Here is a 10,975-nt window from a genome sequence, read left to right as displayed (position 1 = left end):
ATAGTGTTTCCGGAAGTCCTAATTGCACTAAGATTGTTACTGCACCTTCTATTGGGTGGTGGTGTTATATAATCAAAGAAGGTATAGTATCTCTGGCGTAACAATAATAAGACATGGCGGACAAAAAACACTATATTTGGCTTAGGAATGTTAATCTACCGGATGATGCAACTCATGCTCTGTTTTATGCTGTTAATTCCCTAAAATCATTATTTGAGCTTGATGCTTGGAATTTGAGTGCTACGTTCTTTCTTGATGGGTTAGATTTTTCTGGCCCTATTGTCCTATGTGTATCTTATGTTTCTGTTCCAACTTGTTGATTGAATGTTTGTATTTTGCTTCTCAGATCACTAGATAATCATCTCAAGAGTTGTGAAGAGATTACAAATAGGTTTTAGTTTTGGTTTGATGCTTGCATTTGAGAACTTTTTTTTTTTGTGTTCTTTCTGAAAATATATTTGAATTTATATATGTGAGTGGATGTTTGGTTTTATCTTGTCCAAGGATCGGATCCCCATTGAAGGAAATCCTTATATTGCTTTCTTCGTTGATGAGGTCCAAAGTTTTTAGCAAAATTTTATATCATTGATACTTATAGTTTCTAATATTTTGAATGCCAAGTATTGTTCAACATTTGACAAGGACTTTTACTCTTTATAGGACATTATAATGGATATACGTCCTCCTACAAAGATTTTTGAAATTAGTCCAATGGAAAGAAGAGTATGTTTCTTCATCTTGTGATTGCATTTTGAATTTCTAGGAATAAAAAATGCAAGGCAGTAATAACATGATATCTTTTTTATGCAGTGTCCTTCATCTAGCTCCAGTAGACAATGGTGTGGGCATTTCAAATCTTGATCCAAGAGATCAAATAGAAGCATCCAATCAGAGGGATGTTGAAGTACCTACCTCCCAAGGCCTTCTTGAAATTGAAGTTATTAGTGATGCTGGTCTTAAATTTGGGTCAAAAGACTTTCCAGAGTTGTCAAACCTCAGCAATGATGATTTTGAACAAAACATGCAATTAAACCAAAACATGAGTGGGAAAAGGCTCTCTCTCTCTCTCTCTCTCTCTCTCTCTCTCTCTCTCTAAGTATAATTACCCTTGACATTCGAACTCCACTCTGGATGGTTATGAGGTTTATCTCTTCCCTCCCTGCTCCTCTCTTATGCCTTCTTCCATTTATTCTAGTAACCCTTTTAATGCAGCCTTTATTTTTTGGAAGTGTTCCTCTGCAACTTTTATAGGGCTTAGCATGCTTATCTCAAGTCTGAATGTTATATAGTTTTTATTTAATTTCTAATTATTATTATTTCTTCAATGATATAATGGATGAAAAAGAAGTTGATCTACTCCATGGCAATTAAATAGTCACAGCTAGTGGATCGGACTTCCAAGGTTCCCTACCCCGTTATTGGGACCTTTGAGCAGTACAGTCATGGTATGTATTCTACACCTTATACATCTTTTTTATGCCTCTTAATTTTTATGTTAATGGATTTGATACATTGGCAGGAAATGATCGATTTTATTTATCCGTGTCAATGTTTTGAATGCATTTATGGATACTCTTACATTTGCTTTTAATGTAATATACCCTGTCTCAATCAAAATCTATGCATTGACAGTATTTTTTATTTCATAGTTTTTTTTTTTTTTTTTTTTGTTCTTGGACTTTTTTTCGCTGCTATAATTTCAATTTTCTTCATTTACCTCTCTATATAGAATAAACATTTAAAAAATATTGGAATTGTTGCAGATCCTTGTCATTGATTGAGGGAGTCTGAGGAGTCAATGGTTTCAATTACAATATAGCTTTTCTTTTTCCAACTTATGCAATGTAAGTGATATCATGCGGTTTACCAAAGTGTTTCCAAGAATTTCTGTGAGTATCTAAATCTGAAATTAGTAAAAATATATGAATTATTTCTTTCAAATCCCTTTGCCTTGTTGTGGATAAATAGAGATTTTTCTAAATTCACTTTTTCTCTCACAGTTCTCTTCTCAGTTCAATTCAGTCCCCCACTCCCTTGACCTATCTCCGACCGAATCTAATCTCGAATATGTGAGTAGCAATGACTGCACAAAGCTAGCACTGAGCAACAATGCCTAAACCCACTCTTGAAATGGTGATCAAAATTCAGACTTCTCTGCAACTTTGTTGACACTGTGAAAGATGTCAGAAATATGAAATATCTCTCAAATTCTTTGTCATTGTCAGTATTTAAGTTAAAAATACTTTGGAATTTCTCAATTTGTAGGATAGACTATTACTTTTTTTTCTTCTTCCTACTATGCATCTTTATTTTTTATACATTAAGGGTCTCATGATCTTATCAACTATAAAGGCACTAAGGGTTACTTGATTTTTTTCTCTAACGATTTTTGATGAATCTTTATTTAATTCAACTCCATTTCTCCATCTTATCCGCCTACTTATTTTGAGTTTTGTGATCATTGTAGCAGCTCCTTAGAATGCTCTAATTATCTTCCTTGTTTTAATGGCAACTTTCCTTCCAGACATTATTCTGGTTAGTCCTCTTTTTCTTCCTTTCTCCAACCCTATTTTAGTTTTTTTTTTTCTTTTATGAATTTCAATTATTTGTGCTTATTTGGTGGAACTTGTGCTATGGTCTTTTGTTGGTAGAGCATCAACTAAGCATCTCCAAGTTGTAAATGAATGCTGAGGAATGTTGCCTTCAAACCATACAAATTTCTTCCAGTCAACCTTTCTCTCTTTCCTTTTCACTATCTCCAATGCTGATTTAGTGCGAAACACACCTGTAGGATATCATTTCCACACCACCAAGTCCTCTTCACCATAGTGAAGTCTAGGGATAGTTTGAAGACATCCCCAAGCTTCAATAAGATCAAGAGTTGTAGCGGAAGCAGGCTACCATTCTCCATTCCATAGGATTTCTTCAACTGCTGCAAGATGAGACAAACCAGAATCATATCTTATTCTTTCCCACATCTCTTAATAAGGATATCCTTTGGATGCCAAGAATATAGCCATACCCTAGTGGATCTTCCATTTCCTTTCATATGCATAATAACACCTTTCACCTTGTCCCTATATTTTAGAATCATCCTTCATACCCAAGAAACTTCACTAGTGGCCTTCACAGTCCAAATAGTCTCCTTCTTCAAGTACCTCTTGTAGATCCAGTCCACCCATATGCTCTTCTTATGACAAGCAATCCACTATATTTGCTTCATAATTCCAACAACATTCATGTCTTTCACTCTTTTCAGCCCTAAACCCCCCTCCTCCTTAGATTTACATACAACATCCTAGGAAATAAAATGTCTTCTTTTCCAAAGAGGAATCAGCCCATAAAAAATTCAAAAAAATTGACTCCACCTTTACTGTAAGATTACTTGGTAATGCAAAAATACCTAATCAATATATATAGCATCCTTGTAGAACTGAAGAAATCAATCATAGTCTCCCAGCATATGAGAGAAACCTTGCCTTCCATCCTAATCAAATCCAGTATAGGGTTTTGCAGTCTCCAATGGTAAGTTTTTCTACAACAAGAGGAACCCCAAGGTACCTGATTGGTAACTTAGTTTCCCGTTAATTCAAAAAGTTGCATACTACTAGTTTGAGTAAGGCCTCCTAAAGTAATAGAGGACTTAGCCCTATTGAGATGCAACCCAGAGAAAGATGCAAACTCTTTTAGAGCCCCCAAACTAACATCCTTATCATAAGATCATCTGCAAAGATAAGATGAGATAGTTGCACTGCTTTGCACCTAGGAAGAAGAGTGATCTTCCCATCCACTACTAGCTTCCTCATAACTCCAATGAACCCTTCCATTGCCATAGTGAACAAGTAAGGTGACAGAGGATCCCTTTGCCTAATCCTCCTTCCCCCCCATAAAGTATCCTGTCGGACTTCCATTTACAAGGACTGAGAATGCAGGAGTAGTGACACATGCCTTTATCTAATTCATGAATATAGGAGGAAATCCTATTCTTCTCATAATCTCCAATAGGAATTTCTTACTCAATGAGTCATATGCTTTATGTAAGTCTATCTTCAGTGTAGCAGTAGGGTGCCCCCTTCTCTGCTCAATACCTCTTAGAATATCGGAACAAATTAGAATGTTAGCAGCAGTAGATCTCCCTTTAATGAATGCTGACTGATTTTCACTAACCAAGTTCCCCATTACTCCTTGTAACCTGTTAGTGATAATTTTTGTAATAACCTTGTAAAAGATATTGCACAATGCAATCAGCCTAAGCCCAACAAATGATGCCCTTTGATTTGACTTAGGTATTAGGCAGAGAAAAGTAGCATTAATTGAGGATGACATAACATCATTTCTAAAAACCAATTTACAACAATTGTAAGGTCCTCTCCTACAATTTCCCAAGATTGTTTGAAGAAACTAGCACCAAACCCATCAGGTCCAGGGGCCTTTGTGCTCTTCATAGCTAACGTCACCTTCATGATCTCTTCATTAGAAACAGTTTTTTCTAACATCTCTTGTCGTTCAATGGAAAGGGTACCATGAAAAGGGATATCACTAGGACAAAATCCCACATCCCCCTGCTTAACCCCAAACAGGTTCTTATAAAATTCAACAGCCTCATTCTTTATAAGACCAAGATCATCCACAACGGCCCCATTGCTTCCTTCAATTTTTAGAATGTTATTTCTATGCTGTCTTCCCCTCATTGCCTTATGAAAAAGAACTGTTATTACCATCTCCTAGCTGCAACCACTTCACTCTTGACTTCTTCTTGAGAAAACTCTGCTCCCTCTTCAAAGCCTCCCATAATTTCTTTTTAACCTCCTTTTCTTGACAAACCAGATTATTGTCACCATGATTGGAAGACAACTTATCTTGGATATCAAAAAGAATAGCTTCAGCCTCTTTTACTGCCTTAAACACATCACCAAAATGCTCCTTATTCCACCCTTTCAGCTCCTTCTTAACATTCCTTAACTTAGTAGCAAAACAAAGTAAAGGATTTAAATAATTCTTAACTAGAAGTTCCCAACCCCTTTTGACAATATTCTTGAACTCCTCATGCTCTATGCAAGTCTCAAAAAAACCTAAAAGGTTTTGGTCCAAAATTCTTCTCCTCCAGAATATTCAAAAGAATAGGACAATGATCTGAGATTCCAGGATTCAATAATGTTGCCTCAGAATATTTAAATTTATCAATCCATTCATTATTACAAAGCACCTTATCTAGCTTACAGCTCATTTTATCCAACTCATCTTTCCCATTACTCCAAGTAAATAAATTACCCTTCCATTTCAGATCAACCAGGTCAGCATCAAAGACACAGGTATTAAACTCTTCTATAGGAACCTGCCGAGTCGCCTCCCCCCTTTCTTCTCATGTTGACCTCTCACCACATTGAAATCCCCTAATGCAACCCAAGGAACTGACATTCCATGAGACAATTGCACAATATCCCTCCATAATTCTCTCCTTTCCTCCACACTGTTTGAGGCATACACAACAGTGCACATAAACTCCAAAGAAGTTCCTTTAATTTTTATTTTCACATATATCAGTTGGGATGTATAAACCTCATAGTCTACTTCAAATAAAGTATCATCCCATCCCACCCAAATTCGAGTGGCTTCCCCTACTATACAATTATGCAAATACTTCCATTCCCCTTTTAAAGCACTAAACATTTTAGTTATATTCTCTTCCTTCACCTTCGTTTCAATAAGAATCCTCAATTTTATATTTTTCTCTGCTATCAAATTCTTAACCCCTCTTTGTTTTTCAGGAGCATTAAGCCCTCTCACATGCCAACATGTGCAATTCATTTAAAAAATTTCTTTGAAAAAGAACTCTGGACCCCACCAGCCCCCTTCATAGCTCCCACTTCCTGGATTGGTTTTTACAAATTAGAATTGACCTCAATACGTTGAGGTTGGAATGTCATCTTCCTGGCCGCACCATTCTTCTCAAGAGGTAGGGTTTTTTTTTTTTTGCATGTAGAGTGGTATTGGAAGAAGAAATAGCAAATTCATTCATACCTTTTTTATTGGTAGTCCGCGAGCTCAAAGTTGAAATAGAAGGGAAGGTAGCAATCGGGTCAATGAATGGTGCTTTCTTGAGCTCTTCCTTGCTTATACCCAATGCAAGTATCCCCTCTTGGCATGAAGGAATATTCTGCACTGATTCCCTAGTATATTCCTCCTCAGTCAACAGTTGATTTGGTCTAATTTCCACCTCATCATCTGTTTCCTTTTCTGACTCAAACAAAGAAGAATAAATCTTACCCCCCTCCATCCTATCGAATTCTGCCACATCAGCAACTCCCTTGCTGTCTTCCTTCAAGGATAACTGTGGACTAAGTCAAGGGGGTTTGCGATTGGAGGAGGTGCTAACCAATGGAGAAAATATAGGAAATGCAGCTGGTGCGAATTTGGAAGGCTTTCATACGGTTTTTGAAGGGGGAAACACTCATTCCTCCCTCTAATCGAGTATAATTCTTACCTAAATTTCGTGCCATATTATGGCCATCCAGCTCGGCCACCCTATCCCCTTATGCCACCTCATTTAGATTCCGATCCCCAATCTCACCCTCCTCTAACATCTCTTCCACATCAGCAATCTTATTTAACAGATTTGACTTTAAGGAAGAAGAACTCGACTCCAACTCCTCCAAGAATGTGAATGAATTAGGGTGAACAACAGGGACTCCCAAGGTATCCCGTGAACTCATCTTCCAACCTCTCTTCATGCACACAAAATCTGCCATAAATTCTTTCCCCTTTCCTACTCCTTTTGGTCTCCTATTCAAAGTTGAATTTGAATTCAAATTTGAATCCAAGGCAGTGGGCATTCCTCCACCAGCAGACGAATTCCCTTCATGCACCTGTGGCAAAGTCTCCTCCCTATGAGTTACCTTCTTAACCCATTTCTTCTTTGCAGATACTGTTGGATTTATGGGCTAAATTAATTATTCGGGTTGATTAAATAGAGTCAAATTGCATGAACCGGTTCGGTCCACTCTCAAGCTTAGGGATATGCTGAAAAAATAGCACCCTTTTAAGAAAATCATCATGCACAGGAATAGACTTCGGCAGCTCTTCACCAGCCTTAACCTCCACACATAGCCCAGCAAAAGATAACCTATCCATCGTTCGAGTGCACTTATCAGTGGTGATGGGCTTTCCAACAACACTCCCAATACAACTCAAAGCCTCTGCAGTCCAATAATGAAACGGTAAATTACGCTCGGACTCCAAGGCCTTAATAATAGAGGCCTACGATTAACAAACCATGGACCACCTTCAACCGATCCTCCTCCCCATTAAAAAAAAAAAATGTAAACTCCACCTTCTAACATAGACATCTCAACATGACCAGTAAGCTTCCACTGTTTAAGCATAATCTCTTTGGTAATTGAAAATGGAGGTCTTCTTCCCCAGAAATGTCCGACCAAAGTTCTCCCAACTTTTGATCACTTTCTTTGTCATTGAAAAAGAACATTTAGCCACAGCATTACTATCAACATTTAGCGGCTGAACATAGTCCAACCTCAAACCATCCACCCTATCCATTGTTTTTTCTGAAAACTACCCTACCCAACTCTTTCCCCTTGCATCCGAAGATCCATTGATCCCTCCTTCCACAGCACCATCACCTCTAGAATGACCACACCATTACCAATTGGACCAACAGTAGTTGGCCTTCCACTCGCATCAGGGCCAATAGCCGTGGCTAGTGCCTTCTAGACATGGCCAAACTTCAACAATTATTGGCTGAACTTGCAAAATCCAGAGCTTCTCTCTCCTCTTTTTAAAAATGGCAACCAAGTGGTTCGAATTTGAGACCTCATCTTTTAGGGTTTAGGGTTAAGTGTTCAGGGTTTAGGGATTAGGGTTTAGGGTTTTAGGGTTTAGGGTTTAGGGTTTAGGATTTTGGGTTTAGGGTTTAGGGTTTAGGGTTTAGGGTTTAGGGTTTAGGCCTTAGGGTATAGGCTTTAGACTTTAAGGTTTTGGGTTTAGGGTTTAGGGTTTAGGGTTTAGGGTTTAGGGTTTAGGGGTTAGGGGTTAGGGGTTAGGGGTTAGGGTTTATAGTTTAGGGTTTATGGTTTAGGGATTGGGGTTTAGGGTTTGGGCTTTAGGGCTTATGGCTTTGGGTTTAGGGTTAAGGGTTTGGGGTTTGGGGTTTGGGGTTTGGGGTTTGGGGTTTAGGGTTTGGGGTTTGGGGTTTGGGGTTTAGGGTTTAAGGTTTAGGTTTAGGGTTTTGAGTTTAGGGTTTAGGGTTTAGGGTTTATGGTTTAGGGTTTATGGTTTTGGGCTTAGGGTTTAAGGATTAGGGTTTTTGGGTTTAGGGTTTAGGGTGTAGGTTTTAGGGTTTTGGTTTTAGGGTTTAGGGTTCAGAAATTAGTGTTTTAGGGTTTAGGGTTTAGGGTTTAGGGTTTAGGGTATAGGGTGTAGGGTTCAGGGTTTAGGGTTTATGGTTTAAGGTTTAGATTTTAGTGTTTTAGGTTCAGGTTTTAGGGTTTAGGGTTTGGGTTTTAGGGTTTGGGGTTTAGGCTTTAGGGTTTTGGGTTTAGGGTTTAAAGTTTGGTGTTAACGGTTTAGGGTTAAGGATTTTGGGTTTAGATTTTTGTGTTTAGTGTTTAAGGTTTGGGGTTTAGAGATTAGGGTTTAAGGTTTAGGGTTTGGGGTTTGGGGTTTGGGGTTTGGGGTTTAGGGTCTTTTTTTTTTTTTTTTATGTGTATTGTATTAAGAAAAGAAAAATATACAAAGTAAGACAGCCTCAATCTCCTTCTTTGGGCTGACTAGAAGAAAGGAAAAGAGGCCCCTTGAAACCAAGCAGGAACAACCTTGCATTACAAAGGGAGAACTTAAAAAGAAAGATTACATTCAGTAATAGACCTTGAAATCCAAGTCATCTTTCACTAAACTATTCTCCTCCTTTGAGAAGTCATGAGGCTGAATAATAATCCTGAGCTGTTGCATATGCTGTAAAAAAATCATCCCTCCACAACTCTCTCCTTTATTCCACAATATTTGACCGAACATAGAAACTCTGTGGATGACCCTTCTATTTTAATTTTCAAATGCACCAGGTGAAAAGTAGTAAATAAATTTTCACCTTCCATCTGACTGACATCCCAACCCACCTATTTTCTAGTGGCTTTTCCCTTCTTATAGTTATGAACATACTTCCACTCTTTTTTCAAAGAAGAAAACACAGAAGCAATATTGTCGTCCTTCGCTTTTGTTTCAACAAGAATCCCTAATTTTATATTTTTTTCGTTCAACATATGCTTCACCCCCCTCTGTTTTTCAGGTGCATTAAGCCCCCTTCTTAGCCCCCACCTGTTGTAGCATTTTCTTCATGTGAGGGGTCACCTCAATATGCTGGGGTTGAAAGGACATCTTTTTTGTATTACCCCGGACTTCTCCTAAGAAAACAGACTTAGAAAGGTTAATGGAAGAAGAAGCCTCGGCCATACCTTTGTTTATGAACTTTTCTTCAACACATTTTGTTGAAAAGGAAGGGACAGAGGCAATGGGTGCTATATATGGAGGATCCGTCTCCCACGTGGCTTGATCTTTGTAGAACATGGATCGGGTCACTTGAGGAAGTGCAGCCTCCACCAAATCTACTAAAGCCGCTCCTTCAATTAGGGTTTGACCAATCAACCTTTTGTCCAACTCAGCAACTCAGCAATTCTATCTTATCTCCCTTGCTTGCCTCCTCAAAAGGAATCAATCAATCCTTATTACATTCCTCAAATAGTGGGGATGAATAAACCATTTCCATATCATCTTCCTTTCTTGTAAAAACGTCCATAGGGGAATTCTGAATAGAATCTTCTATACAATAAGGAATATTCTCCTTATCAACAAGCTCCTTCTCCCCTTTGGCTGAACTAGATTCCTTCCCATCCATCACTCATACAATATCTCCTTCTATCTCTCCTTCCTCCAATAACGTTCCTTCATTCAAACTCAATGGGTTATCTCTACCATTGACCGAATTCCATCCACCACAGCAGAATTTGAATTACCCTCCTTTGAACTATCGATATTTGCCACCTTACCTAGCATTGCTGCTCCTTCAATTAGGGTTTGACCAGTCAACCTTTTGTCCACGTCAGCAACTCTAACTGTGATCTCTATCTTATCTCTCTTGCTTGCCCCCTCAAAAAGAATCAATGGATCCTTATTAGATTCCTCAAATAGTGAGGAAGAATAAACCTGTACTAGTGTAAAAATCGTAAGACTAACAATTGATATCAGAGCAAAAGCCATAAGTTTTAGTTACTTAGCAAACACTGGACACCATTGGACTTAAACTATCATTGTCTTGTCGTGACTTTATGACTAATCAACTGACTTGCTTAACAAATTAAAGTACATTTAGTATCAGAGAAAAATTCGTAAGAATAACAATTGGTAATTTTTTTTGATAGGTAGGGAGGGAAGTGGGTAATAGCCAGGAGGTTCGAACTTGAGACCTCCTGGTGAGCATGGGACTTTTGACAATTGGAATCAGAGCCAAACCCATGAGTTTGAGTTACTTAGCAAACACTGGAGATTAATAGAATTAAACTGTCATTATCTCGTCGTGAGTTATGACTAATTAACTGACTTGCTTAACAAATTAAAATACATTTCGTATCAGAGAAAAATCATAAGACTAACAATTAGTATCAGAGCTAAAGTCATAAGTTTGAGTTACTTTGCAAACACTAGAGATTATTAGACTTATGCTACCATTGTCTCGTCGTGACTCTATGACTAATCAACTCACTTGCTTAACAAATTAAAGTATATTTTGTATTTAAGCAAACGTCGACTAACAATTAGTATCAGAGCCGTTCCATAAGTTCGAGTTACCTAGCAAACACTGGAGATTGTAGGAATTAGACTGTCATTTTGTTATCGTGGTTATGACTAATCCACTGAATTGCTTAACAAATTAAAGTACATTTGGTCAGAGAAAAAATAGTAAGACTAA

General features: G+C 38.0%; 1 long non-coding RNA gene across 1 annotated transcript; it reads left to right on the top strand.

Annotated features, from left to right (window-relative positions):
* The first annotated feature begins 660 nt into the window (after nt 1-660).
* Nucleotides 661-2,205, top strand: LOC122068914. Its single transcript, XR_006137288.1, has 3 exons — nt 661-723; nt 811-1,445; nt 1,764-2,205. It is a non-coding gene; the product is annotated as an uncharacterized LOC122068914 (long non-coding RNA).
* The last annotated feature ends 8,770 nt before the right edge of the window (nt 2,206-10,975 follow it).

This window comes from Macadamia integrifolia, unplaced genomic scaffold (genome assembly GCF_013358625.1).
Source record: "Macadamia integrifolia cultivar HAES 741 unplaced genomic scaffold, SCU_Mint_v3 scaffold482, whole genome shotgun sequence".
Taxonomy (NCBI): domain Eukaryota; kingdom Viridiplantae; phylum Streptophyta; class Magnoliopsida; order Proteales; family Proteaceae; genus Macadamia; species Macadamia integrifolia.
Note: the sequence above shows the minus strand (reverse complement) of the source record. Positions and strands in the feature narration are given on the sequence as shown.